The sequence below is a fragment of the Lepidothrix coronata genome, unplaced genomic scaffold, assembly GCF_001604755.1.
Source record: "Lepidothrix coronata isolate B3197 unplaced genomic scaffold, Lepidothrix_coronata-1.0 Scaffold243, whole genome shotgun sequence".
NCBI lineage: Eukaryota > Metazoa > Chordata > Aves > Passeriformes > Pipridae > Lepidothrix > Lepidothrix coronata.
This window is the reverse complement of record NW_016690423.1, coordinates 118,229-145,966: the sequence shown is the minus strand read 5'-3', so window position 1 is coordinate 145,966 and position 27,738 is coordinate 118,229. Positions and strand designations below refer to the sequence as shown.

The following is a 27,738-nucleotide window of genomic DNA, read 5'->3' as shown; positions in this document are numbered from 1 at the left end:
TCAGATGCACCTGAAAGTTAGTGCTTTCTTCAAGGAGTCAATCAACTAATTTATAAGGCATGTGGAAAAAGGTAGTTAGATCAGGACAAATTCCTCATAGAGGCCAGAACTTCCCTTCCTAAACGTGGCACTTCTCAAAGCAGTAAGTGCCTATGTTTAGAAACTAATCCACTTTCTAAATTACATACACTTGATAATCTACTAACTTCTCAATATTGTGATTCTCCCAGTGCTCATTGACTTATAAGCCAGGTTCTCCTACACAAGGAGAAGAATTAGAGAAGCAGCGAATTTTGCATCTATAAGCCTTTGATATAGGCTGGGGATTTAAAGAAAATAAATGATTCGTAAACAGTAGGAGGGTTGTTTGCTGAACAATGAATTTGCAGTGCTGGAAAATAGTAAATTCACTAACGCCATACAAAATAATAAAGTGATGTTGATTAGAGACCAAACATAACATTGAATCCAAGTGACTTTAATATGTAATGTAGAATATGGTAACTAAAATATAATACATAAAGCATATGTACATCAGATATGACATATATGAAAAATAGTTAACAAAATATGTTAAATAGCATATAAATGCATGCATCTTAGTTACATAATAAACCATGTATGTACTGAAATTTTATTAATCTGCTACTCAGATTTTAAAGGTACTTGCTTCAGATTTCTTTCCTATTCTTGAACTTAACAAGTTTGCACAAAGCCTCTTTTTAGGTGTGTGTACACACTCATTATGCATATGTAGATATATATATATATTTATATGTACCATGCATGTACATTGTTCATCCAGGAGTTTTATCCTTTTCATTAAGTAGAAGTCAGAATATGTAACGTTGTTCTCTCTTAAATATCCCTCGTTTTACCTGCAACTATATTGTGTGTCCTGTGCATTTGCTGTAAAGTGTAAACATGTAAAACATCCTGCCACCAAACGCACCAGCTTACTTAGGACAATGAAATATTGTGAGTGAAGCAAAGTATTATTCTAGGACTTGTAAGTTCACATCACTAACATTTGACTGGAATAGCAGAATGCCATTTTAATGCTTTGCTTTTGGAAGGAACATTTACTTGACAGTTCCTGGGGGTCTGATATTTCTCTCTATACTTTTTTCAGACATTTTTACTAGTATGAGATTATTTTCACTCAATTTTTATAAAATGGTGAATGCTTTCTCTATTCATAGCAGTAAGTGGGAGTTTGTTAAGGATACTCAGGTACTGGTCTTTGTGCTGGGAGTTCCAAAAATACCTCTGAAACTCCAGTGAACTCTGCATTAAAAGAAGGAATATCAAGAATGGATGTCTTCAGGAGAATATAGTTTTTTTAAAAGTAATTTTTCCAGAACATTTTTGTTCATTTTAGTGAACCATGAGATGAGGGAAAAAAAATATTTTTTGACAAATGATGTTCCTCAGGAGTTGGATTTGGGACTGGTGCTGTTTAACAGCTCTGTCGGTGCCATGGACAGTGGGGCTGAGGGCACTGAGCTGCATGGTGTGGTTCCCATGCTTGAGGGAAGGGATGCCATCCGGAGGGACCTGACAGGCTCTGTGTGAGTGCTGGGCCTGCACAAGAGGAGTAAAAGCCCGTCTTCCTTGTCTGTGCTCATTCCCTCTGGATTGTATCGTAAGGGAGCCACTGTACATCCAGAGAGCCCAGCTTTAGAGGCAGTGAGGAGAGCAGCAGAAGTCCTGTTCCAGTGGGAAGCTGTTGGCTCCTCCCAGTGTGAAGGGCAGAGACTACAAGAGAGGAGTTCTGAACACTTTTAGTGCAGGCAGCAGCAGGGACTGGGTAGCTCTAACAGATGAGCAGGACTTACAGGGAGAAGAACAGCAGCAGGAGAAAGAAGACACCAGTTTGGGAGATAAATAATGTTGGACAAATCATTTGTTGCTCTGTTGCTGTAAGGCAGGAGAAATAATAGACTCCTTTGAAATACTGTCTCCTTTGCCATGTGGCAGCAAAGTCGCTTTTCTCTTTCTGTTGCCGTTCTTTTCCTCTGTGATGTTGTTTACTCAGCCTGAACTCCAGGGAAGAGATGTGCGGGATGCTACAAGGATGGGAAATTCTGCCTCTGCTCCCTCAAGGCTCTGGGCTGGAATTTTAAGCCCAATGTTTATTATCATTTTATTAGCCCAAATCTAATACGTCATTTAGTGTTTCTGGAAAGAATGACTACATGAGGAACTGCTTGGCATTGCAGGCTTTTAAAGGTTAAATGGCAAATTCTGAGCAGTCTTCAGAGATGTAGTTTTGTACCATGGAAGTGGGTCTTAAATACCTATTATCTATATTTTCAGGAGATACTTGTGGTAAATTGACTGCATTCTGAAAGTTGATTTGTATTGGCAGTCTTGGGGTGTTGGAGAGAGAAGCTCTCCTCTTGTTAAGTGTAGAGTAATACTGAGAAAGGTCTCTATCTAGGGGATGTGATTTCATTTAAAAACACCAGTCTTGGAGCATCGTGCATTTTTAAATCCAAATTCTTCCAAATGCAGGCATCTCTTAAATACTGTAGTTATATATTCTTTAAATTATAAATGATTGAAGGTAGAAATGATCTTGAGACATCAAAATTCAGGCATCTAATCTAATCTGTTTTTCCCTTGCTGCAGTCCCAGCCTCATAGGTTCTTCTTCCACTTTTCCCCATGATAGCAAACCTCAGGGCAAAGATACTGCCTGTAAATCCTGTCTGAGGCAGGATACTGGGTGAGGTTATTAAGATCTCTTTAAACATACCATGGCCACATGGGACCATTGGATCATCGGGTTCCGTTTACAAAGCACAGCTGTTGGTTTTTTTCAGCTTATTCTCAGACTAAGAGACAGCCAAGACCAGATTCAAACTGGGGTATGAAAACAATGACTGTTCTGTTAAACTGACTCCAAGGATGCCATAAAAATCTGAAAACTGAGTTAACAATGTATCTTGTCTAGTCCTTTGAGACTGGTATTTAAATTAGAAGAAGACAACTTTGTGTAAGATTGAGTGCAGCCATTATCATGGATATAAACAACGTGCTTTCATTTAAAACAGAATCAAAGAAGTTACCTTTTTGATGGTGATTTGCAAGTATAACTCATTATTCACAGTTTCTGCTATGATAAATACATGTCTTTGGACAATACAGGGCATACTGTATCTGCTTCCTGATATTTTTGTTTGTTTAAAAAATACCTATCCCCAGGCAGTAAATCTTGTCATACCAATATAATCTGCAGTCTAGAACCTTGTTGCTTTAAGATGGTTAAACAGTTGTCATAAAATATATAGAGCTTTTCTCTAAAATTAAAGAAAAATTAGTACAATGAAAAACAATTTTACCTCTTCATAACAGCTTCCCAAGTGAAAGCTCATTCTGCACATACCTGTGTTTTAAAAATATAGTGGTATTTTCAGTTGTGTGGCACAATGTGACAGAAATATGCTGTCTTTTGCTCTTAAACCTTGCCATGCCATGGCTTTTTACAAAATCCTACTGAAGTTGTTGTCTTTTTAAAAAAAGAGTATTAGTTACCAGCCATCTGCAAGCACGGCTTCAGGGGTGTGCATGGTTGTCAGGAACTCCTAACTGTTTGTCAGTTAGACAGACTAGCATGATTTTCTGCTGCAACACCTCTGGTGAGATCTCTAGAGAGAAATCCTTGTTGATTCTGATCTTGGTAGAGCATCCTGGAACTGTGTCATGCTGTATTGTATGTTGGGGGGACGTCCATATCTACAAATGAATTCTTCACTGTTGTACCTGCAATATAAACAAAAGCATCTTATGTGTTCATCTATTTATTTCAGGTTTTTATTTAAAATACATTGCTGAGTGAATGAGGGAAAATAACTAAAACTAGAAATAAAAACTGGCTACCACCAGAATGCAACCAGGGTCAGATTAGCAATGACATAAGAATTTCCTGTTTTGTAGATTCAAAGTAAACAGTGTTTCAGTCAAAAAACACTGCGGTGCTTAGCATCAAAATCCATCTCTTCTTGGAGCTCCAGTAAATCTATTACCTTAATGCTCATTAAATACCCACTGCTGTAGCCCATACTGAGAATACTCTCAGAGAGCAGTGAGTGCAAACGCTGTGAACATTTGCTGTCATGGCCTTGTGTTGTGGCACAAGAAATTAAAGGAGTGCCCCTCAGCCAGATGCTCTCACTCTCATTTTGTCCTGTTTTCAAAGTTCAGCTCACAAGCCCCAATGTAGTTGTACTGCAGCCTTCTAAGCTGCATGCAGTGGCTCTTCGTGGAAGAGAAAATGCACCTTCTGTGCTGGTGAGGACAAACAAGTCTAGGGTACCTTGTCAACTTTGTCCCATATTCCATCTACCTGCAAGTGTCTTTTTAGCAGGAGTTTTGTCATTAAGCTTCTGAATTTCCATGAGATAAGTCAAGCAATCCTCAGAGCCCTCACCACTCCTAAAAATGTAGTTGTATTTTTTTCACAATTCTTTCCAGTGATGCAGCACAATGGTTTCCCAGACTTTTTGCAGAGGAACCTCACCTTCAGGAACTGAAGGTGGAGATCTGCAATCAGTTCTGTTTGGCTTTAGTATTCCCCCAGCAACTGCAGCTTTCCCATTGTCCCCCCTAGCCAGCCCAGACCTCCTACAATTCCCTTTCTTTGTTGCTGTCCTGTTCCCTTCCTGTGGCATCTCTGTCTCTGCTGCTGGCTCAGACAGCGATGTCACTAAAACATAGCAAATAGATTTGGACAGATCAATCTGTTTCCCTCTGATGTCATTTATGTATCCTCTTCTGTGCAAAGTCCTTTCCTAGAGCTCATCTAAGTGACTCACTTCATGGGTTGGAAGGCACTAATGTAAAGAAGTCCAGGATTAGATGTTGAGGGAAGTAGTAGAAGAAAGAATATGGCTGCTTTTCCCCCAGACAGTTCTTGCTGAGGACCTGCCTTAGGTACTCCTAAAAAGTGTTATCAGATCAGCTGAGATGGACCTCTCTGGTGTATTGAGACTTACAGGTTCTTGTAGATGCAATTCAGAGTGTGGCTTTTGCTGCACTCTCGATTGCCTCGTGCCAGCTGGTAACCTCTGCCCATTGTAAGGAGCAGGCAACAGGGCTGTGACTGGGCAGGCAGAGGAGGGCGGCACACCTGATGGATGGGACAGGGCATCCCCGGGAGGGGACTTGGTCACCAAAGCCACTTGTGTATCAGCAGGATCTCACTCTTCCTGTTCTCAGTGAAAGCTCTGAAGAAAGGATGTGCAACAAGGCTTAGAAATTCAAGTGATAAAAGTCACTTGAAAGTGACTTTTAAGAAGTAAAAGATAAAACCAGAAAAATCTTCAAATGTGCTTATGGATGGCTTACTTAAGTAAAAAATTGTTAATGGCCTTTTACTATTTCTATTTATATTTCATGTAATTGGAAATGTAAGTAGAAGACACCTCTGCACTCCTGCAATACTCAAGTGGTTTTTGTTACTCAGACACTGATGCTTTGGGTCTCCTATACACAACCAGCCTGTCAGTGTCCCTAGGCAGTAGCAGAAATGGCTCCCTAGTTTGTGCTCATGATCCAGCTACTGGGAATATCTGCATTCCTGCCTGCTCCACCGACCCAGGCATGCTTCCCAATCAGGGAGGAGGCCTAATCCTCTGAGAATCCCAAACACAAATACTGCAGCAGTATTTGGCAGGTCAGCACAGGAATTTGTGATATTCATGAACTTGCTACAGTTTATTTTCCTTGATCTGGAGGTTTTTCCAGGGGTTAGAAGGGACCGATGGACCGGTTTGGACCTCCTGCACTGTGCAGTGCTGTCAGGAGCTGGGATCGTGTCCCTTTCTGACGCTCCGTGGATTTTCCCCGCGGAGCCCAAGCCCAGCACTGCCAGGGGAGCGCTGACACCTCGCGGCCGAGCTCCAGCTCTGGGCCCTGGGTACGTCCCCTCTGTGGCTCTGCTGGAGCAGCCTCAGGTGGTGGGGTCCAAGCTGCAGAATTTTTACATAATAGATGTATTTTGTAGTTGGGCTTTGTAGCCAGGGTTGATGAGGCCAGGTCGCCTGCAGTGAGGATTTTATCAAGTTGACTCCCAAGTTGTGTCGTGCCTAAGATTTTTTGCTAAGAAGCTCAGTTTCTTTGTTATGCCCAAGTCATTCAGGATGCTTGGCAAAAATGAGAGGTTTGGCACCTGAAAATCCCCATGTAACCTGAATGTTGGCAGTTCCTGGAAAAAAACCAAAGAGGTTTAGAATGTGTCTGGAAAAAAATTATATGAAAAGCTGCTCAGTGTAAAGGTCTTATGCAATTGTTTGGATTGCTGTGCTTCTTTCTGTTGAATGTACACTGCAAGCTCCCAGTCTGTGCCGTCCTCAGAGAGGTGTTTCTGTCAGTTTTTTTGAAGTAACATAGTTTGCAGTTCTCTAAGGCCCCATCTGCGGTGAAAAATCACACCCAAGCCCTGTCACCCTGGAGAAATAAATGTTCTATCCAGTTTGCAGTGAGGTAAGTAAAAGACTCAGGGTGGTGATGTGCTTATTCAAAAGACTCCATGTCAGCATCAGAGTTGGCAACAGGACAGGGAAGTTTTTAATGTGTGTTTCCTGCTCTGGGCCCTGGAACTTGCTGTTTGACAGCCCAGAGGACAAGGACAGTGGCTCTGGTAGCAATTGTGAGAAATGTCCATGGTGCAGATCTTACCTGATGATCTGAATCGCCGTGAACCCTAAACTGTGCCTGTAACCACTGAAAATCTGAAAACACCTGTGAGCATGCCGGCCCTCACAAGGATCCAGAAAGGATGTCGGCAGTGCGGCGTTCTATTCACGCATCCTGTTCACAGCTGTGTCACCGGGCACGGGCTGCCGTGTACCGCGGCCTGGCCTCAGGCAGTCCGGGGGAGGACTTCATGCTGTGTTCCTGGTGCCGGTGGCTCATTCCCGCAGCAGCGTGTGCTGGAGCCGGCGAGCACGAGGCGGCGCAGCCGAGCAGCGGGAGCGGGCGGCGGGCGGAGGGAGGGCGGCAGCGGGTGAGAGGGGTCTGGGAGCGGGATTCTGGGGTCCTGGCGGTGTGCCCGGCACTGCAAGAGGGCTCTGCAGCCTGTCATTCCTGAAGCCGTAATCCTTGCTAGGTCCAGTTCTTTTGTAGAATGTCTGACATTTTAGAATTTCCTAGGCAGCAGCTCAGTCATTTCATCTGCAGATTTCCTGCAACTTATAGTGGCATTATTTAATTACTCAGTTCCTGAGCAGCTCCCCTTTTACAATGCAGTTTTCATGATATCTCAGCTCTACCTGCAAATTAAAACTGTGGAATAGACTCAGTGATGTCCCAGTTCTCAGTTCCTTCCTCCTACAATCAGGTCTGATGATTTTTTTTTTTTTTTTTTTTTTTTTTTTTTGTGGTGTAACTTTTTCTTTTATCAATTGAATTGCTAACCCTTGTTGTAAACGCTTTGAATTTTTCAGTTATTTTTCATCATACCTAAAGAACATATTTCAATCTTTTGTTGGCTGCAGCAGAACACTGGCCCTTTAAGGCCAGAGGGGATGTTTTGCAAGGCTCATGTGCCTAAGGAAATCTATTAAAAAAATATTTGATGTAGCTTTTGCTAGAGAGAAGAGTGTCTGGGGAGTTATTAATGTCAGGAGCGAGTTAGAATGTAGGGCCACTGTCCCCTTAAGGGCCTGGGATGAAGGATCCTGCATTATAAGGTTTCTCCTTCTCTCATCTGGGACAAAGATATGCCTGTTATCTCAGCCTCAGAATCGAGAGTGATTAGATGAGTGAAGCTGACCATGTATCTGATGGAAGATTGGCCTGATATGGACTCTCCAAGCTAAGAGAAAACCCCTCTGATTGCAGTTGAAAGGGAAGAGCAGGAGGAGATTCCAAGTCAAGGAAGTCTGGTATGGAAGCTTATTAACACTATCAGTAAAGAGATCAATAGACCTCTATACCTGCCCCCCAAGCCTCTAAAAAAAACAAAACAAAAAAAAAAGCTGATTAGCTTAATTTAAGTAGACACTGGGAATGGGAAATTGAGACAAGCTCTTTGCAGGAGCTGTTTCTACCATGAGGGAATGCCCTGAAGCATTCTTTGTCTAGCCTGGCAATTGAACTGCTTATAATAACCTTGATACCAAGGTTATTTATTAGCTCTGCTATCACACAGAGCTAATTGCTCCAGCTGCTGTGTAGGTTGGAAGTTAGCTGGGAATTGTCTGAAGGAATGATTTTCAGATGGAGAATACACTACTTTTCAAAAGTTTAAATATTACTTGTGAAAATTCAGTTTTATTGGAACAATAAAAAAATGCTTCCAGAAAATAAGAAAACCACCTCACTACCTAGAGTATTGGACAGTAGAACTGAAGTGATCATAAGCAGCAAGCACAGAACAGGCAGATAATCCACCTCAGTGGTCTGGGATATTCAGAAACTCCCTTTCCCTGACAAACCTTAGTTTTAAAAAACTGTAATCGTGAATTGGCCTGATTTTTTAAAAACTGGAGGGTTTTCATTTCCCAGTCACCTCTGTTTCAGGCATGTATCGTTTCAGAACAGAGCCTGGAGCACACTACTGCACACTAACAAAAATAAGTACCGTGATTTCTATTCAGAAACACATTTTGTAGGAAATTCCAATCCTACTGGCAACAGTGGGTTGGATTTCAGCCCTGCTGAAGGCTGACCACCCATATGCACAGCAGCTGTGCTGGTGCCCTGTGAGTTCAGAGGATCTCTGTGCAGGGGCCAAAGGACCTTGATGCTGTAATATTACATCTCTGAACACTGTACAGTTTTCCTTGCTTGTAGACCTCAAATTCTCATTCAGAATGAGCTTTAGACAGGGAAGAAATCCAGCACATATTCTCTGTCCTTCTCCAGCCTTTATATGCCACTCTAGAGATCTTAAGAAACCAAAGCAGTGTTTTCTAGGTAGAAGAGAGGTTCCTCCATAGCTCAAAGGCCAGGACTGTACTACTGATTTTGTGATGAGGCAATTATGCACAGATCAGCACCTGGGGTGTAACCTGAAGTCACTTGTGCATAAAAAACATCTTGTCACTCACAGGTAATCAAGAAGTTATACTGTAAAAATCTTTTTTTGCTGTTGTAAGCTGCATCTGCCTTGGAATGCTGTGCCAGCATGGTATACTGCATAATATTATAATACATAATACCTGTGCTGACAGGGCACTCTGAGTGCAGACATCACCTAACTTGCCAGTCCCTCCTTTCCCCAAACTACACAATAGAAAAGGCACAGAAAGAAAATAAAGGCAGAGCCTCTTTAACTGCTTCTTGCTGGAGAAACAGTAATTTAGGAGTAACATGGTCCCTGGTTGTTCTGCACTTCTGAACAAACTGTTCAGAGCAGTTTGTATCTGATCCCATAACTCCGTGACAAACTTCAAAGGTCAGGCAGCCACTCTTCCCTGCCTTTCTTAACTGCATCATGTGCAGTGTTTTTTTCCCTCCTTCGTGACTGCATTCTTTCTGTGAATCTTTTCATGTCTGCAGACCCATCCTAAAAAATTTCATAGCAGAAAATGATTTAGATTAAATATTTTGTGAGTATGTGAGCAAATGGAATTATCACAATGTGATAAAATAACTGATAACATTATATAGAAATTTCTCTTTTTTTTTTTTCATCACAAGTGACTTGACTAACATCCTTCTGGAGTGCTGTCTCTGAGAGAAATAGTGTCTGAGCTCTGTAGTGCTTTTGTAAATACCCCACAGTCCCTGCAAGTTAAAAAATCATCACATGCTTAGTGCACTTGATTATGGGGGCAGGGGCAGGCTGTCAGAATTTGTCTGTGATCCCTGATTCCAAACAAACTTTGCAGTTTTGCTGTCTGCAGCTTGTTCCCATCCTCATTGTTTGCTTCACAGCTCATGTTCAGCCTCTCAGTCAAGGTCACCGTCAGTCTGAAAATCAATTTTCCATGCCTCCATTACGCCTTCCCCAACCTTATTTCTTTTCTTATCTCTCTCTCTGAAAGAGCTGCCTGCACAGCTATGGCTGACGCAAAAGTGCACATGTACAATATCTTAGCCAAATAGGAAGCCTATAATAAAATAGTCTGTAAATAATCTCTTCCCCAGTTATCATGAGCCTTTCAGATTATTTATATTGGGCAGTCATTTAAATCTTGTCAGTGCTCCATTGTGCTGCTGTTGATTGAAATGGTAATGAATGCGATACAGTCTCTCAAATTGTTCAGTTTTTAAAAAATGCATCATTTCCAGGCAGTTAGCAGAGTTACAATTGCATCTGGCTCATTGATTGCCATGTACAAGCTGGCTGTGTCTGCAGGGCACAGTCAGACTGGATTGCAGTGAATCCTGTGTCATCTTTGTGTTGCACATCTGTGGCATATTTGCTGACTTGCTGAAGTTAAGGTCAGCAAACAAGCCCCCAGCAATCAACAGTAAGCAGCAAACTGGTCGGAAGTATGTTTGCAATTAATTTTCCTGAGCCAACTCCTTTTCTTTTGCTGGGTACAGCTCACTATCCTGCAAGTCACTGCACTGCCTTTGACTCAAAATTCTCTCTCTGTTCTCACATCCAGACTGTGTCTGCATCTGGTTTATTCTGTGCCTGAAATCCTTTTATCCATCTATCTAAGGCTGTAATTTATGTTATGTTTGTATTAGTTTTAAAATTTCTAATCAAAATTTCCCTTGCCTCTGGCCTTAAACAGCACAGTCTTGCCTGTTCGTATCCACTCAGTGTTGTAATTTAAAAATAGTATTTTTCTGTCTATTTGAACCCAAACACTTGTTGCTTTTTGTATTTCCCCTCATCTATCTTACTCCATAACATCCATCATTTGGTGGTTGACCCCCCCTTCCAAGGCTTCTGAAGGCCAATCTCTATCTTGTCAGTTGTATCCTAGCCTACCTAAATGCTGATTCATGTTTATGATTAGTCAACAATAGGAGTCTGCACTGTCTCCTTGTTATGCTTCCACAGAAGAAATTTAATGTTTTGTTCTATGGAGCTTCTTGTGTGTGGAAGTCCATCCCTAAAAGTATGAAAACACTAGATGGCACTTCCATTTCTGAAGGGCTGACTGGTACTCTCCTTTTCCTTGTACTTTTCCATCTGTCTGTATCCATCTATGGGTGTTTGCTTTGCATTGTCATCCCTAGACATGATTTCCAGCCCTTAGGAGTACAGACCCAAAAGGTGGCCTTTGTTTATACAGCACTTAATATAGGGAGTGAAGGAGGGTAAATGGGAAGGAAATCAGACATCCAGGCCTGGAATATGTGGTCATGGCAGCAACAGAAATGGTTACATGATCTTTATTTTTTTTGCTCTTGCAAAGCTGAGATTGAAATTGGCTTTTGCCTGAATATTTTCTGTGGTCACTAACCTTTGTGCTAGAGCTTACAAAATCCTGTTCATTTTTACCTCCTTAGTGTATTTATAAGGCCAATTGTTGTGATATTGTTTTGGTAGTAAGTAGCCAATGAATAGACTTCCATCAGTACGGTATCGAATGTAGATACCGTCCTGATCATCGAGGTCTGCTGTGGCCCTTTGGAGCATCATGAGACTGAAGGCCCACACCAAGACCTTAAACCATCTTGTCCAGGAGCTGCTTTATGCTGATGACGCCGCCCTTGTTGCCCACACAGAAGCAGCTCTGCAGCGTTTAACATCCTGCTTTGCTGAGGCTGTTGAGCTCTTTGGGCTGGAAGTCAGCTTAAAGAAGACAGAGGTTCTCCATCAACCTGCACCTCAGGAAGTCCCCCATCATCCCCACATCACCATTGGCCAATCAGAGCTCAAATCAGTCCAACAGTTTAATTACCCAGGCAGCCTCATCTCCTCAGATGGTAAGATTGACAGAGAGATAGACAACGGGTTAGCAAAGGCATACAGTGCTTTTGGAAAGCTCCACAAAAGAGTATAGCGTAATAAACACTTGAAGAAAAGCACCAAGATCAGTGTTTACAAAGCCATAGTGTTGTCCACTCTCTTATATGGTTCCGAAACATGGGTCATCTACCGCCACCACCTGCGTCTCCTAGAACGCTTCCATCAACGTTGCCTCCGTTCAATCTTAAACATCCACTGGTCAGATTATGTGACCAATCCATCTGTTCTAGAGCAAGCAGCTGTCACAAGTATTGAGGCCATGTTACTGAGAATGCAGCTGCGATGGGCAGGGCACGTCTCCAGGATGAAGGACCAACCACCGCCTCCCTAAGATCGTGCTCTGTGGTGAACTTGCCACTGGCTGCCGCATGAGAGGAGCCCCGAAGAAAAGATACAAGGACTCCCTTAAACAACATCTCAGCCTTGGCCATATTGATCACCACAACTGGTCTACTCTGGCCTCCAATCGGGAGGCCTGGAGACACCCCATCTATAACGCAGCTGTCTCCTTCGAGAACACACGCAGGATCACTCTCGAAGAAAAAAGGCAGCACAGAAAGAACCGTAAATTGCAGAATACACCATCTAAGGAGTCTTTCTGTTGTGCCTTTTGCAATCGGATATGTCTGTCTCGTATTGGCCTCATAAGCCACCAGCGTACCTGTAGCAAATGTGGATAGAGCCTTCCCAAATCTTCGTTCGCGAAGCCATGAGTGAAGTAGCCAATACATAGATCTATATAAGTTTTCTAAGCTTCACTGGAATGTGAATCTCCATGAAGCAGTGATGTGACACAGAGGAACAAGCTTAATTTTCCCTCTGGAACAATTCCAGATGTAAAATGGATGCTTCCACTCTCAGGTCCAGATTAATATCACTTCCTCTTACTGAAGAAGGCCTGACAGCAATAAATAGAGCTGGAGAGAAATTGCAAAGTGTTACATACAAATTGATTGGCTTCATTTTGAGCCATGATGAAATAAGGCAAATCCTTCACTTTTCCTGTCTTAAAAAGTGGTGGGTCATGTAGAGTTTAAAGAGGTAAAAATAAAATGGGACCATTTCCAGTGCAGAACCTCAGCTAATTTGTCAACCCTTCAGCAGAGCAGATTGACTGGGGCAGCTTCTCATGCTGGGGCAGGAGTGTTTTATTCCAGGAATATGTGGGCAGGATCTCATCTCTGTACCAGAACCGCTCTGTGTGACAGAATGGGAAGACATGCAAAGACACCAGCAGCTCCTTGGTGGCATGTTCACCTGCACCACTTCATGGGAGGGGTCTGAAAGTTCATCAGTCTCTCTGATGTCAACTCAGAGGAGTTTTCTGTGCCACCCTTAACAGGAGATGGTGCCTGTTTGAGCTCAGAGGTTGTGGAGCCCTCCTGAAGAGACTACTTGACATGCTAATCTTTCCTGAAGAAGACAACTGTACTATTAGAGAAAATTACACTCTCAAAGGGGGTTATTAGCAGACAGAAAAAACCTTGATAACTAAGCTCTTTTTCTTGCAAGTGCTCAGCTCTCACTTTGCAAGATAGACAAGGAAGCCATTCATACCTCTGGGGCTCTAAAAACTGTTGAGGTGTTTAAAGAGCAATTCTCTAAAAATGCATCACTGGAAGTAGAGCTACAGGGGCCAGGTATACTCGTTAGATGCTGAGATCTGGTCCAAGCAGTCCAGGTTTGAAGTTTAGTGACAGGTATCCCAATTGCAGTCCCATCCAAACCAGTCAAAATGTGGCTGTGAGGGAAGCACTGCTGCAATCAGATCCTTGACCTGTGCCTATGGTTCTCTGGAGAGAGCACCTGTCCCAGCATGTGGGTTTGGATCCAGGTAGGCTAATGAACTGTGACCAAGCTGGCTGAAGTTTGTCCAGCACTTCACTGGGGCTGCCAAGAGCTCCAGGTTCTTTTTGAGCCAGGGCTGTCAGGGCAGCCTTGGCAGTTCGACTTTATCTTTTTGATCTTCAGCAAAGTCAGGCACAAGAACCCAACTGTGCAGTTTTCCTTTACAGTCCTGCCAGTTGAATTTGTTCGTTGGCAATAGGAAAATTTTCTTTAGTTGACCTTCCCACACCTGGAAACTGTGTTTCTCACCACAATTCACATCTTTGACCTCCTAACAAAGACCCAAAGCATTAAAAATGCATGAGGCCCTGGTAAGGGGGGCAGCTCAATGGCTGCATTAGCACCAAGGCTGAATTATTGATAGAAAGGGTGATTTTTACTTTCCTTTTAGCTATTGAATAATAGATTAAAAGCTGCACAATCAGATTATTTTCATTACTCACGTAAATTACTTGTTCAGTTAAGAAGAGTGAGGAGAACGAATGAAAAGCACCCAGGAGTGGCAAATACATTAGACATAAAATTTTTATGTTCTAGAGTATTTATTAATTTTTAGATGCACTTTTGAATAAATGTTTTGATTTAACAGAAGTAATAAGGAATATTTTATTTAGGAGACTGGGATAGACTTTATTTTCTCTGACTGCAGCTATGATACATTTATCAATACAGAACAACTAATGTGTTCTGTATTAGCTGGTGCCCTTGCTAACCCAAAAGAGAGGTGTTTAACAGCTGAAATTACCAGACAGAATATCTGATCTTTTCAATTATTATGTTGTGGAATCCCTCAGCCTTCCTGTGTGTGGTATGCCACCCTGAGATGTCCCCATATGTGTAGTCCTAGAGAAATAATATCTCTCTTTGATTTTGCTTTTTCCATTTAGTTTGGCTGCAGTAAAAATAATGCCTATTAAATCTTTTCAGTGACCAATAATGTTTATGGTTTTTTACACTGCCTTTGGCTACCAGATCTCCTGGCTGGTTATGACTGTGCCCAGCAAGGATCCTGCTGCACATTTCTGTTAGTCAATCAAGAGCCTTCTTACGGAAGGTGTTGGATGTCACGGTTGCCCTCAATTTTGAATAGGCAGTTGCTTCTGCATTTCCACTTGTGCTACTCTCCTGCAGAGCTGGATGATGATGACTTTGAACTGGACAGCTCCTCTTCTATCAGCTTTGAAATTTTCTCAGCAGAGACTCAGCAAGTATCTGGTAGGCTGACTGGGCAGCTTTCCACTTATATCCCTGTGGCAATAACTTGAAAAAGAGGAAGAAAGAGCAAATTTCCTTTAACTGAAATAATTAAAAATAATTTGTTACAGCCTCTAAGGGAAAGTGGGACTTCCAAAATAGTGCATTTCCATTCTTCTATTGGTATTTTCTTAGCAAAAGAACCAAAAGTGACACAGCTATCAGTATTGCTTCATAGAAGTACCACAAAACGTTATGGTTTAGTCATGTTGGGTATTGATTTAGAACCCACTCAAATCTCTGGAAGAATCTCCCTGGATTTGTGACAATGTTGATGGGAGGCATGCCATTTAATACAACAATTCAGGTTAGATTTCTGCACGATTGTGCCTTTCAGCAGCCACACAGGCTTGTTCCCTTACACACCCCTAGCTGACAGAGAATAAATAATATCAATGCACTTCTCAACATGACCTTCCTGGACAGCCTCAACTCTCCAGCCTCAGTCCCCACGCATTTTCAGGTCACGAGTTCTCGACAGGGGTGGGAGGATTTGCTAAATGTTGTGGTGCTGAAGACTGTGTGGTAAGAAGAGAAAGGAGGCAGCATGAGTTCACTGTGAGTAGGCTGCTGAGTGACTATCCAAGGGTAAAACAGAAATATGTACCACTGACCTACTTAGTGTTGAAAGTCTCCATATTCCATTATTGATGAACTGATCCGCTTAATGCCCTCCTTGTTGCCTGCAGTTAGCTCAATAGCAGGATGATTTCAACTATTCCTCCATTTCTTTTCTTCATATAATTAGAATTTCCCTGTTTTACATCCAGATAGCCTGACCCAATGGAATATGTACAGCTGAAATATATAGGCTGAGTCAGAATTTTGGATCTGCTTTTAAAACCTAAATTTAGACACACAAGACCGTGAATTTTAATCTGCATGGTGTGATAAGGTCTATAAGGAAAATCACTGATGATGATAAAATCTTGTGCTTTTAGCTTGCAGTTGAGAATTGATCCATTTTAGTAGTGTGTTTTAAAAGGACAGTTTCTACAGGATTCTAAAATATCAGCATTGTATTTTTGCTTTTTTTATACTGTTAGTCAAACTCCAGCAATAAATCAGGCTTTTCTTTGTTAAAGAAGCTCAGTTGCTTCTGACAAGCTACAGTGGCAAATGGTGATCCAAATAAAACAAAGATTTTATTCTAAGAATGTTATATTTTTAGTGTATTTTAAAAAGATCTATTTTAAAAACTTGCTTTTAGGTTCAGTATATGTCATACAGATAACTAGAGAGTTGAATATAAATTACATCTTAACTAGTATGAGTGACTCTGTTCACTTTGCTGAAGGAGGTGATTTTAATTTTGGAAGATAACTTCTTTTTTTTAACAGTGAGGGCTGTGAATGTGGTAAATGTCATGCTGTCAGCCATGCATGGGGTGGGGAGAAAGGAGAAAGAAGTCTTCCTGTGCTATGTTTAGCAATGCTCATGACATAAAAACAGCAACTGGGCTGGGCTGTAGTAAGTTCTGTAAGTTTTATGACCCTCTTATTTAGAACTGATTGTATGGCTACATTGCTTTGACTTAACAGCAGTCTCTTGAAAAAAAAAAAAAAGGAAGGAAAAGTTGTGAGTCAGTCTAGGACATGCCCTGGTAAACACCTCGGGGCAGGCAAAGGGCAAATGCCCAAATCACTTCCTTTGGGCTTCGTAACTTCTTGGTTCCTGCCAGATGAAATCTCTGGCATTGCCAGTGATGGGGTACAACAGATCACAAGGGCTGTGGACTGTGGGGCAGATTTTGTGCTGAGGGATGAGCTCATTTCCCTTCGTCTTGAAGGGACTGCAAGACTACAGACTCCTGGAGCCCTGAGTGCTACACAGCTTAAGGCATCCTTGGATGTTAAGTTAGTTATTCTGCAAAACCTTCTGTGGTTTCACATACTTCTTTTGAGACACTGTGAGTTTTTTCTAATGCTCAATGTTAAACACACCATTTCTGTGTGAAGTTTAGCAGGTCTTTTTGTTAACAGTTATTACCAGGAGTCTGGTGTTGTGAGCCATAGATCTTGTATCTGGGCAGATCAGCTTGGATAATGATGGAAAACATGCAAGGTACTACAAGTGTAGCTGAGTTTTCTGCAGTAACACTTGAGCTGTGCTGAATGGAGAAGACAGTATTTCTGTGTCATCTTTGCATTCCTCTTTTCCAGTCATTGTTGTAGGATGCTCTATGCTGTTGTATTTCCAACCCTATAGAGTTGCTCTGCCAGCTGGAAATTGGCCAGTATGGATGTGACCCAGAAATTTGACAGTTTTTTATAATAGTGTTGAATGCTTTTCCTTAACCATCCAAGTATTCCCTTTCCATACAGTCAGTCTTTGGAAAGGGGATTCACTGGATTTATGGTTCTTAGTCAATCCTAAGAATCTGTCCTGTGATTTAGCATCATCTTGACTGCCTGTTAAGTTTGCTTAACTTAACTCAGCACTTTGTCAGAAAATGTTGAATCACTGACCTGTTTACTTCTCATAACCCAGCAAAGGCTCTTTTGTAGCCCTTCCCCCCATGTCCAAAAATTAGGACACATTCTATTGTAAACTTGCATGTCCATTAAATGATGTGAACATAGAATGGGTTGGAGTATCTGGGAAAATAAGTCCAAGGGTGCCCAACTGCAACACAGTTAGCTGAACATGGCATTCTTCTTGCTCCTGACCTTCTGGGGAGGGGAACTCTACCTGATAAAGGTGAAGGACTTACACAGTTAAAATTTGTGTTTTGTAAGCATTTGTGTTCTTGCAGATGCATCAGTTAAAAGGCCTCTACATTGTAAAAGCATCTCCACACAGCATGGGAACATCCTGTTTTATTTAAAAGATGCAAAGTGGCTACTTAGGCATCATAATTGAATAATGTGTTGCATTTCATGTTTCCATTTGCATCCTCTTCGGAAAGTCACTTAAAAGGTTGGAAGGACACAGTGAGCAGGATTAAGTTTTCTGTATTTTATGGCTCAAATGTCTAAGAAAACTTGGAGAAGAAAGAATAGAAAGTGATTTCAATGACACTCCAGTTCCAATGGTACATAGCTTGCTGCTATGCCTTTATGTGTCAGCAAAAGTGTGGCTGATAAAGCCAGGGCTGGGCACTGGTGAGGCACCTCAAAGCCTGTGTTCGGTTTTGAGCTCCTCACAACACGAAAGGCATTCCCTGGAGTGTGTCCAGGGAAGGGCAATGGAGCTGGGGAAGGGGCTGGAGCACAAGTCTGATGAGGAGCAGCTGAGGGAGCTGGGAGTGTTAAGGTTGGAGGAAAGAGGGCTCGGGGGGGATGTTCTCGCTCTGTGCAACTGCCTGACAGCAATCTATTTCTGTCTATCATAACTGATCATAACTGTCTCTTTCTCCTCCTTCTCTTTTATGAGGAGAGAATTACTCAGAAGTACTCTTGAATTATGGAGGGTCTAAGTTCGGCCTTGTGAATTACTATGAAGAAATTCCAGAATCTTGTCATTTCTGTTAAAATTTTTTTCCCTACAAATTGAGTCTAAGCCTTCATTCTTTGCTGTTCTTTGAATGAACCTCATTGATACCATGGATGAGATGAGCAGAGGTTTTCCAAATTTGGGATTTTGATAAAAAGGCAAAGATTTTGTGAGTGTTTTCAGCTAGCTCCCAAGGCATAAAACACACAAGATTTCCAGAAATCACTGCACTTCATACTCTTAGGTATTTATGTTCATGGAAATGCAGTTAATGCCAAGTTATAAATTGATTCAAGGTTTCCAGTTTGGAAGGTATTTGACAGTAGTGTGCAAACCAGAGATCAGTCCCACAGGTGGCCCCTTCCCATCTTCAGAGACTGTATTTGAAGAAAAGCCTGACTTTTAAGGAAAATCAGACCCATTTCTAGCCAGCATTGATCGATTTATGCTTGTCCCTAACACTGGATTGATCTTTAGCACGGTTCAGTAGAAGAGAGTTTAGCCTATTACCAGGAGCAACTTTAAATGTGGAAACCTGCAAGAAGAGGGATCAAACAGCGGTCACAGGAAAGTAGAACTGAGTTTTCTGAAAGAAGCAGAAGTAGCACCGCTGCTCAATAAATAACCTAAGGGAGAAATCTCTAATCTTTAGTTAAACTTGGGTAAATGACTAGTTCTGCCAACTAGTTGGAAGGGAAATGTGAAAGGATAGCTGAAATATTGGCAAATTGTTCCAATAATGAGTTAAAGTTGCAGAAATGAACTTTTCTGATGTTTTTGGATGAAAACACGTTTTTATTCTCACTGAGATGGATTTTTAAGGTATGCCTCAAAACCACAATGAAGTATTCTGTGTGTCAATTAATAACTTAGTAGATTTTTCAATTGATTATGCTGCTTTGGGTATTTATGTTACTATAGATTTATGTCAAAGGAACTAAGTGACTAGTTCCTGTAGAAGGTCAGGAATCATAGTAAAACAAGGTTTTCAATGTTCATTATGCTGAGCTGTGTAGTAGTTATGTCTTAACTGACTTAAGGATTTTCTTCCTGGATGCTAGAGAAAGCTCTCTCAGTGGTAGGATTTTGTTCCACTAGGAAAAAAAGTTTGTACTGGGCCATTATTCATCATTGTATTGTGCTCACTTTAAATTTTTGTGCCTTCAATTCTAACACTCAGTGGATTGCTGCGAGACACAACTGCCTTTAGGGGAAGTTTATTGATCTGTATGTTGCGGGTGATTGCCATATGACATTCTCATTAGGTAACAGAATACTTTCTATAGATTTCCTGAGCTGATTAAATAAAATGAGGACTGAAACTACAATGCCAGCAGGTCAGGTTGAGGGTGAGAGGCTCTCTCTGCTTCAAGGCAAAGAGACCCAGTTAAGAGGAGTGCAGATGCACCAGTAGGAGCAGGAGAGGGACTGGAGGTTCCTTCCTGGAAGACCTTCCTGAAGTGTCCAAACAATATACAAGGAAAAACAGAGGGAGGTAGATAACAAACTGTTCTCTCTGTATCCTTTTTCCTGGCGGCAGGAAAGAGGCTTCAGGTCTGCACCTCTCCCCCTGCTGCAGAAAGGAATCAGAGCTAAAAGAGGTGAAGGAGGAGGCAGAAGCAGGGCAGTAGCACAGAACTGCAAAGAAGTTGTTTAGTAGTAAGAAAATTTGACCCCACATCCTAATGGAGAATGTTCAGGGTCTACAGTTGCCTAAAGGCAATTTTCTTTAAATAAGACTGGTTTTGCTGAATTGGTTTGGAAGCCAGTCTAAAACATATTTAGGAATCCTGTCTCACGGGTTTTTTTCTGAACAATAGTTTGGTGCCACAGAGTTGCAAATAAACTCATCTGTTGTAAATACATACTGTCCCAATTTCTGTTAATTTGAAATATCTGTTTTATAGCATCTTTCAAAAGCTTCCTGAGTAATTAAGAAAAATAATCAAAGAAGGTCAGTAGTAGTTTAGTAACCCACTAAATCTTGTAACTCAACATTAGGAGGTGGCAGTTCATTGCTAACAATGCTACTGTTGTCTAAGTCCTTCTAGGCAAAGAACCAGAAAACATTTCCCAGCTAATTGGAAGCTACGTGAAGCATTCACTCTTAACACATGTAGCATCCCCTCAGAAACCACAGTGACTAATGGGCCATTTATTAATAGAACCGGCCCCGATGACGAAACTGTTTGGCTGGTCTGAGCACTGCAATTCCTGGGCCAAAGTCTGTGCCCACTGCGTCCCACGGGCATGGAGAAACCACGGGATGGCTGGCAGTGAAGCAGACTGTGAAGAGGGAATGTGAAAGGCTAGTGCATGCCCTGTGCTCTGCAGGGAACAATGCTTCTTGGCAAACCGCTGAGTGGAGTCAGAGGGGACCAGTGGGTCTGCAATTACAGTGAATGCTCCGTGATCCGTGGATTGGGGATGGAGCAGGCTGTGCACACAGGGCTGAGGTGTCTCGCAATGTAAATGTGTGGGAACGTGCTGTGTCTGCTGTTCTGCTCTCCCAGAACCTTGGCTTGTCTGTGGTTCTTGGCTGCTCTAGCAGGCCAGGCCAGATGGAAGCTCTGCCATGCAGAAAAATATTTGGTCCCACTGCAGTGCCCTCCCCAAAGCCCATATTATCTTTGGTTTTTTCCACTATCCAGGTGTTCCCAGCCCACTGAAAAGCCCAAATCACAGAGATCTGTCAGAACTTGAAGAAACCTGTGCCTCACAGGAACACAGGAACAGATGTGTTGACTGGGGAGGACCAGCTCTCTTGTACACTGCCTGTGTATCCTGGGCACGTGCAGGAAAGAGGAGTGTGACCTTGAGAAGTCTAACAAAAGAAGTGCCTATAGGATACCTAAATTGTGTTGCTTAGGTTGTTGCCAATGTTTCACTTCTAGATTTCACAGCTACCAGTACTTCTTAAAAATTTTCATTGCCTTCTTAAAGATTATGCATGTTGCAATGTTCCTTTAACTTCCTTCCTCATCAGCTCATCTACAGTAACTGCAGCTCAGTGCAGGCCTGGTGACCACGTCCTCTTTGGAATCCTGTCAGTGGCTCCCTGAATTGCCAAAAGGGCCATCTTGTGCACCCTGCCCAAGCCAAGTGGTGCTGGCTTGCAGAAGATTGTGCTCCTCCCTTTGCTGATTGCTCACTGCTGGCTTGCCTGGTTCTCAGCTCAGGTGAAGAGTGACCCAGCTGTGTGTTCTGGTTGTCTCCTGCCCTTATACCCCAGGCCTGTTCTGGGGGACAGTAGTAAAGTTTGCACTTTTAGAGTGTATTCCTCCACAAGACTGGTTGTACCTTACAGAATTTGTCTCCAAAACTTGAAGTATAGAACATGGGTAAGCGTAAAGAGTTATTATTCACTGTTGACTTCCAGCATAAAGATTTTTATATTTCTTAGAGGAAAAATCATAATTACAGTCAATATGAAGTCAGATGATTTATGTACATTCATTTGAATTGCCTTATATTCCATTCCTTTTGATTTTAAAGGTATAATGTTAGATAAAGAAGTGGAGAAACTGCGGTGAGGAGGTTTTTGTGGGTTTTGTTTGTTTGCTTGGTGTTTGTTTTGGGTTGTTTGTTTTTTTGCCAGTGTGGACAACTGGGAGTTTCAATTATTTACCTGTAGAAAATCCAAAATATGGCTGATTAAGCCAATAATAGTTAGTATCCAATAATAGTTAATGTAATTATAGACTTTTTCATTTTTTCGTTATTAATTGGAGACAGAATACCTCCTGTCATAGGTCATAATTCAGCTCAGGGAAGAATGCTACCCTGCTCATGTGGGGAAACAGAACACAGTATGGTTCACATGAGCATACTGATGGTGGTAATTACTGATATTGATTTCTGAGGAAATCCCACAGGTATTAAGAGCAGTATCCTATCAGTTTAAATCAATAAAAATTCCTGATTGTGTTTACTGTTTGTTAGGCTGAAAATGAGCTACAGGATTTGGCCTTACAAAAACACAGCTTCCCAAAACCACAGTTAAGGCATAGACAGGAGCAGCAGAACAGGAACCAGTGTCATGAGAGACATTGGTGAATGACAAGGGGTAGGACCAAGCTAGAAAGAAGGAAAGTGACTGGAAAGGTGGAACCTTTCTTTTCTGATCATGAGATTTAGAATGTTTGGAGAGCTCAGATCTTCACTGCAGAGCAGCAGTTTGCAGTTTGTGGTTCTGAGATTACTACTAGTCTATAAAATGTTAGAACACGGTTACTAAGAAATTGAAGAAATAAAGAGAAAACATACATTTTTCCAAGAAAACAAACAAAAAGTAGAAAAATGGAAGTAAAGTATTTCAATATTTAGAGTAAACTCTATTCAGTTAAATGAAGGGTGCCTGGTCTCTGGATTTCTTTTAAAAGCCCACTTCATATTTGGATTTAATACTTGAAGGCCTAAATGGCCCTTTATTAAGCGGGTCTGAAACACATTATAATAGAGTATAATCTAACTTGAGAAACAATAAGCTGCCCCAGCATTTTATATTTTTATAGTTTGATGGCTATTTGATCAAGCCACTGTGGGTTGAAGGCATTACAATTTTTACATAGACTGATGGGTACACTATCTTTAATAATATAAAATCTGTAAAGTTCAGAGGTCAAAAGAGCAAGAGAGACATCTTCCTTTTAAATGTCTGTACATATGTTTATCACTATAAAATCTCATGACATAAAGCCTTCATTTTCTGTCATTCACATCATACAGCCCTCAATCAGCAATAAATGTCATTTTTAAAAGAACCTCATCCATTCTTAATTTGTGTTTCAAGGATCACATTAATTCATTCAATCTAGTTGTCATCTCTTTTAGTAAACACTAAAGGGAAAACTAACATACCTTTTTCTAAAAATTATTAATTAAATTAATAATTTTAAATAATTCTTAAATTATTAATTAATTTTATTGCATGATTTTAAAACAGCTTTTGAATTGTGAAGGAAAAAAAAAAGCTAAGGGTGTTTCAAAATTTGTAAGTATGATTCATTAGGTGTTCCAAAATTTTACAGGTTATGGTTGAAGAGTACTTTTGAGAGCTGAGATGATTCAAGTAAGATCTTGTTTTTTATTGAAGCTTTAAGAAACCTAGCAGAAAAAAAAAAAAAGCCTTACATTGCAACCCTGTTGTTTCCTGACATCTTTTTGCTATCTCAGTAGCAAACTACTTCCAAAGACCTATCCACTCTTGCAATCTTTCCTAACCAACCTTGCCCTGGTCAGAGGGACTCACTGTAAAAGCACAGAGTTTTTACCTAGGAAGCTGCAAACCTAGGGTTTTTGCAGGATGTATTTTTTGGGTGGTTAGACCACCATCTTAATTATAAATGGGTTTCAGGGAGTTGGTTGCTATAGCAACAGTCTACTTAGTGCTTTTTGTCAGAGCAAAACCCAACTTGCCTGTATGTTTGAGGGAAGACAGAATAGATAAGGAAGGGAGATTGAGCTGGTATTTCTGCAAGAGCCACAAATTGCAGCATCCTCTATTTAAAGGACACAGGCGGAAGAGCTGCTCGTTTCCCTCAACATTTTTCCTGCTGCTGACAAGCGCCGTTTGATGTTTGTGTAAAATACACCCTTCCCGTATTTCAAAATGGCAACTGCATCAGGATTAATAAAGGCTAACACCCAATCAAGCATTTCCTAAAAGTGCAGCTGAAAGCAGAGGGCACAATGTCTTTGAAAAGCTGGAGCTGTGAAAATTTCCGATGCAGTGGTTTGCCTAATATCTCCTGCTGTACATCAGGCTCCCTCTCCATCCATGCTGAAGTCAGACAGAATTTGTCTTGCCATTGATTTCTCAGCAGGCAGCTCCCTGTTTGTGTATCACAGCCCAGAAACCACCCTGACTTGATTTTTTTTTCCCCCTCTGTTGGCTGTGAGGTGGAGAAACATAACAAAGAAGTGATGGGGGGGGTGGCAAAAAATCCTTAATCCTGCCTAACCTTGGGTTGTGATTCTCCCATGTCCTTCAGTCACCATCTGTAGTGTGAGCAAAGCACAGAACCCAAGGCTTAGCTCTGTGGAGTTAAACAGAGCTTGAAAGCTTTTGCAGGCCTGGCACTGTGGGTGCTGGGGAAGCCTCTGTGTTCTGTGTGCTGAGCACATTTTCAATTTGTGCATAATCAATTACAACATGCTGCAGGTTTGGATTCTGTACAGTCTGCACATTTCCTTTGCAGAATGAAACAGGGAGACGAGTGATAGGAAAGGGCCAGTTCTAAATTATGGCTTTTCTTTGTGTGAAATTCCTTTCCCAGCTGCTCCCCACTGCTTCAGACTCAGCCAGTGAGATGGGGATTTAGGGATCTTATGAGTCTGGGGAAGAGGCTGCCTTCCTGAAGAGGGTGGGGAGAACTGTTTGGGAGGCATCAGCTTGGCAGCCATGTGGGAAAGGAAAAAGGTTTTTGAAGCAGATTTGGTCTGTGAGAGGCAGCAGAAGGAATGTACAGCATGTGAGAGGGAAGAGTTGAGCCCGTTTGGGGCAAGTTAAAGGGAAAGTTATCATGAAAGGAAAAAGAAGTAGCTTTGGAAAGGAAAGTATCACAGTGGGAGAAGACTCGTGAAGAGGAGATGGGGCAATAAAATCTGCATTTGACTTCCTTTTCTCTATAAGGACAAAGTGGACCTTCCTTTTTCTTGGATCTCCAGTGATCTTTCCTGTATCTCGACCTGCAGACTAACAGTCTCCCCTGGGGTGATATAATCACTTCAAAGTGGAGGACAGCTGATTGTGGGAAGAGAGAAACTTGCTGGCTGCAGTATCTTGGTATCATTTGTGCAGTTCTCATCACTGGCTGCCACTATTATTAAGTGCCACAAGATCTCTTAAGCTTTCCCTGAATAGCCTGACACAGGGCATGTAGAGAGAGGCTCAGATTATTGCCTTGCTCCATAGGGAAAACCTAACACACAGTACTTCCTTCTCGCAGAAGAAAACCTTTCTCTCTCTTTTCTGAGCTCTGTTACTGTCCAAGAACTGTGAATACCTTTCTCACCTTCAAATGTAAAAGAGATGCAGTCCCCATGGTTTGAGTGACATAAGAAACTTGCCACAGCAGATGTGTGCAGTCTGGTCTTTCTGGAAGAACTGACAAGGAGAGTTTGCTTAAAACAGAACAGCCTTCTGTAAGACCTGATGGGGAACTGTATTTTGGACATTTCCTTAAAAGAGTGCAGGCTCACAGTGCTACTGTGCTCATGACAATAGTCCTTCATGCCTTTCACTGGATGGTCAATTTTGGGTTTGGGTGGAGGTTTTTGGTTGGGGCTTTTTTGTGTTTTGGGGTGGTTTTTTGTTGTTGGTTGCTTTTTTTTTTTGGGGGGGGGTGGTTTTGGTTTTGTGGGTTTTTTTAGAAAAATTTACTGGTGCTGGGGATTTCTGTTCTTTCCATCTCCCTGTAATCTCAGACTTTGTTTACATAGAGGCCTCTCTGCCCTAAATCACACCAGTGTCTGTAATTTCCTGAGTGTTGCTAGGCCACAAGATGGGACAGTGTCTGTTTTAGGGACAAATAGATGTCAGAAAAGGAGGAAATTCAAAAGGAATATTTTGGAAGTTTTACAAAGCAAAACTGGTATGTTCAGCACAATAGACATCAGGTTTTAAGAGGTGCCTTAAAGACATTAAACAACACAAGGTTCATAACACGAATTAGAAACCTTTGAAGTTCCTATGCTTAAGTGAGTTTGGGAAAGGGAGCACTAAACCCAGACATACAGGAGGAGCCACTGTCCAGCTCAGAGAGTGCTGATTAGCAGAATACTGGAGGCTGGTTACTTCTGGTTTCAAAATTCTCCATTTGCTGTGGTTCTGACACTCCTTTTCCAAGCACCTACTGCAGCCCATTGGCAGAGGTGGGATGCAGAGTTGTTTGGAGGCCTCCGTAACTGGACACAAGTCTTGCTTCCCCCTTCTTCCCAACCCTTATGCCTTCCTGACCACCTCAGCAAAACTGAAGTGAAGAAGGTCTTCTGCAGAATGGTAACAACTGATTCTTTTAAACAAAAGGCCCAATGCCATGCAGATAATTCTAAGGTCTTCTATAGTCAAACTTATATAGCCCAAACTTGACTTGTATTTTTGCAGTTAAATGAGAACACATTAAACCTCTGAATAAGCAGTTAAAGTGTCTGCATTCTGCCTTGACTGCTCCCCATTTCTCACACAGAGGCACTGTGTTTGTTTCCTGTCCCTCAGCCCATGCTGCTGTCCACAGAAACTGTTTTTCCTTTATTTTTTCCCTTCATTGCCATCCCCCTGAAAATCTCAAATTTGAGGCTGAAGGAGACTGAGAGCCAATTGCTGCTCTCAAGGTTAAATCTCGTAATCATTTCCCTGGCTTCAAATTTATGCTGGTGCAATGAAGATGAGAATTTAGCTTTCTGTACTGTTGTCAACAGGGGGAAAATAGAGTCCCTATAAGGCTGTATCCATGGAAACCATCCCGCTGCACTAACGAGTAAAGCAGCAAATCAATTTATTCAGTTTTAAAATGAAACACATTATAGTGCATCTGCCATTTGAGGGATTATCTGTGCTGATAACTGTGGAAAACCCCTTCTCTAGAAAGTAAGCTGGCAAGAACATTTCTTCCTCCTGATAGAATTCTGATTTTGGGTAGAGTGAGCATTGATGACAAAGTACCATGGAGACAGTACAGCGAAACAGAGCCAAGTCCACAAGCAACAGTGTTTAATGAAGGAGAAAATCGTTTAATTTAGCATTTAACCCAAGTATCTGGGCACATGGTGACTAACACTCAAATGTATTAGCAGAGGCAGTGACCTGTCACCTCTGTCTCCCTGCTCTTTGCTTGCACAGCACCACATGTGACAAACAGTACATTTGTACCTGGTGGTGCATTTCTCTGAGCAGCAGTGTGTGTGGATGTGACTCTGTGTGTGTGTGGACGCTGGACTGTCAGGTGAGATTTCAATATCGAGTTCACTGCAACCTCATCTGGGCATCTGACTTTATACAGGTGTATGTTTCAGAGCCAGAGGCACTTCCAATGCAGAAAATGTGCTGTCTGTCTCTGCACTTTGTTGTTTTTAAAATTTATCATGTGAGACTTGAGAGATGACCCCTTTGCTGTGCCACAGAGAGAGCATGGAAACACGAGGATTTCTTACACCAGACTATGAATGTTACCATGCACTTTCCTCCTGTGTGCACGGGGATTCTGCCTTTATTTTTCACCTATTAAGGTATCTCTGGGCATTTTGAAAATTAATATTGTAGTTTATCAGACAATTGCCTATATGCAGATGAGGCTCCACTCTGCTTTTCCTTTT

At 41.7% G+C, this 27,738-nt stretch overlaps 1 protein-coding gene across 1 annotated transcript in view; it reads right to left on the bottom strand.

Moving 5' to 3' along the window:
- Positions 1-505: 505 nt before the first annotated feature.
- Positions 506-27,738, bottom strand: part of AMER3 (APC membrane recruitment protein 3) — a 40,790-nt gene continuing 13,557 nt past the window's right edge. Inside the window, exon 3 of the mRNA XM_017834880.1 lies at positions 506-3,767. The gene's annotated coding sequence lies outside the window, so the exon portion shown is untranslated. The remainder of the gene's footprint in view (positions 3,768-27,738) is intronic.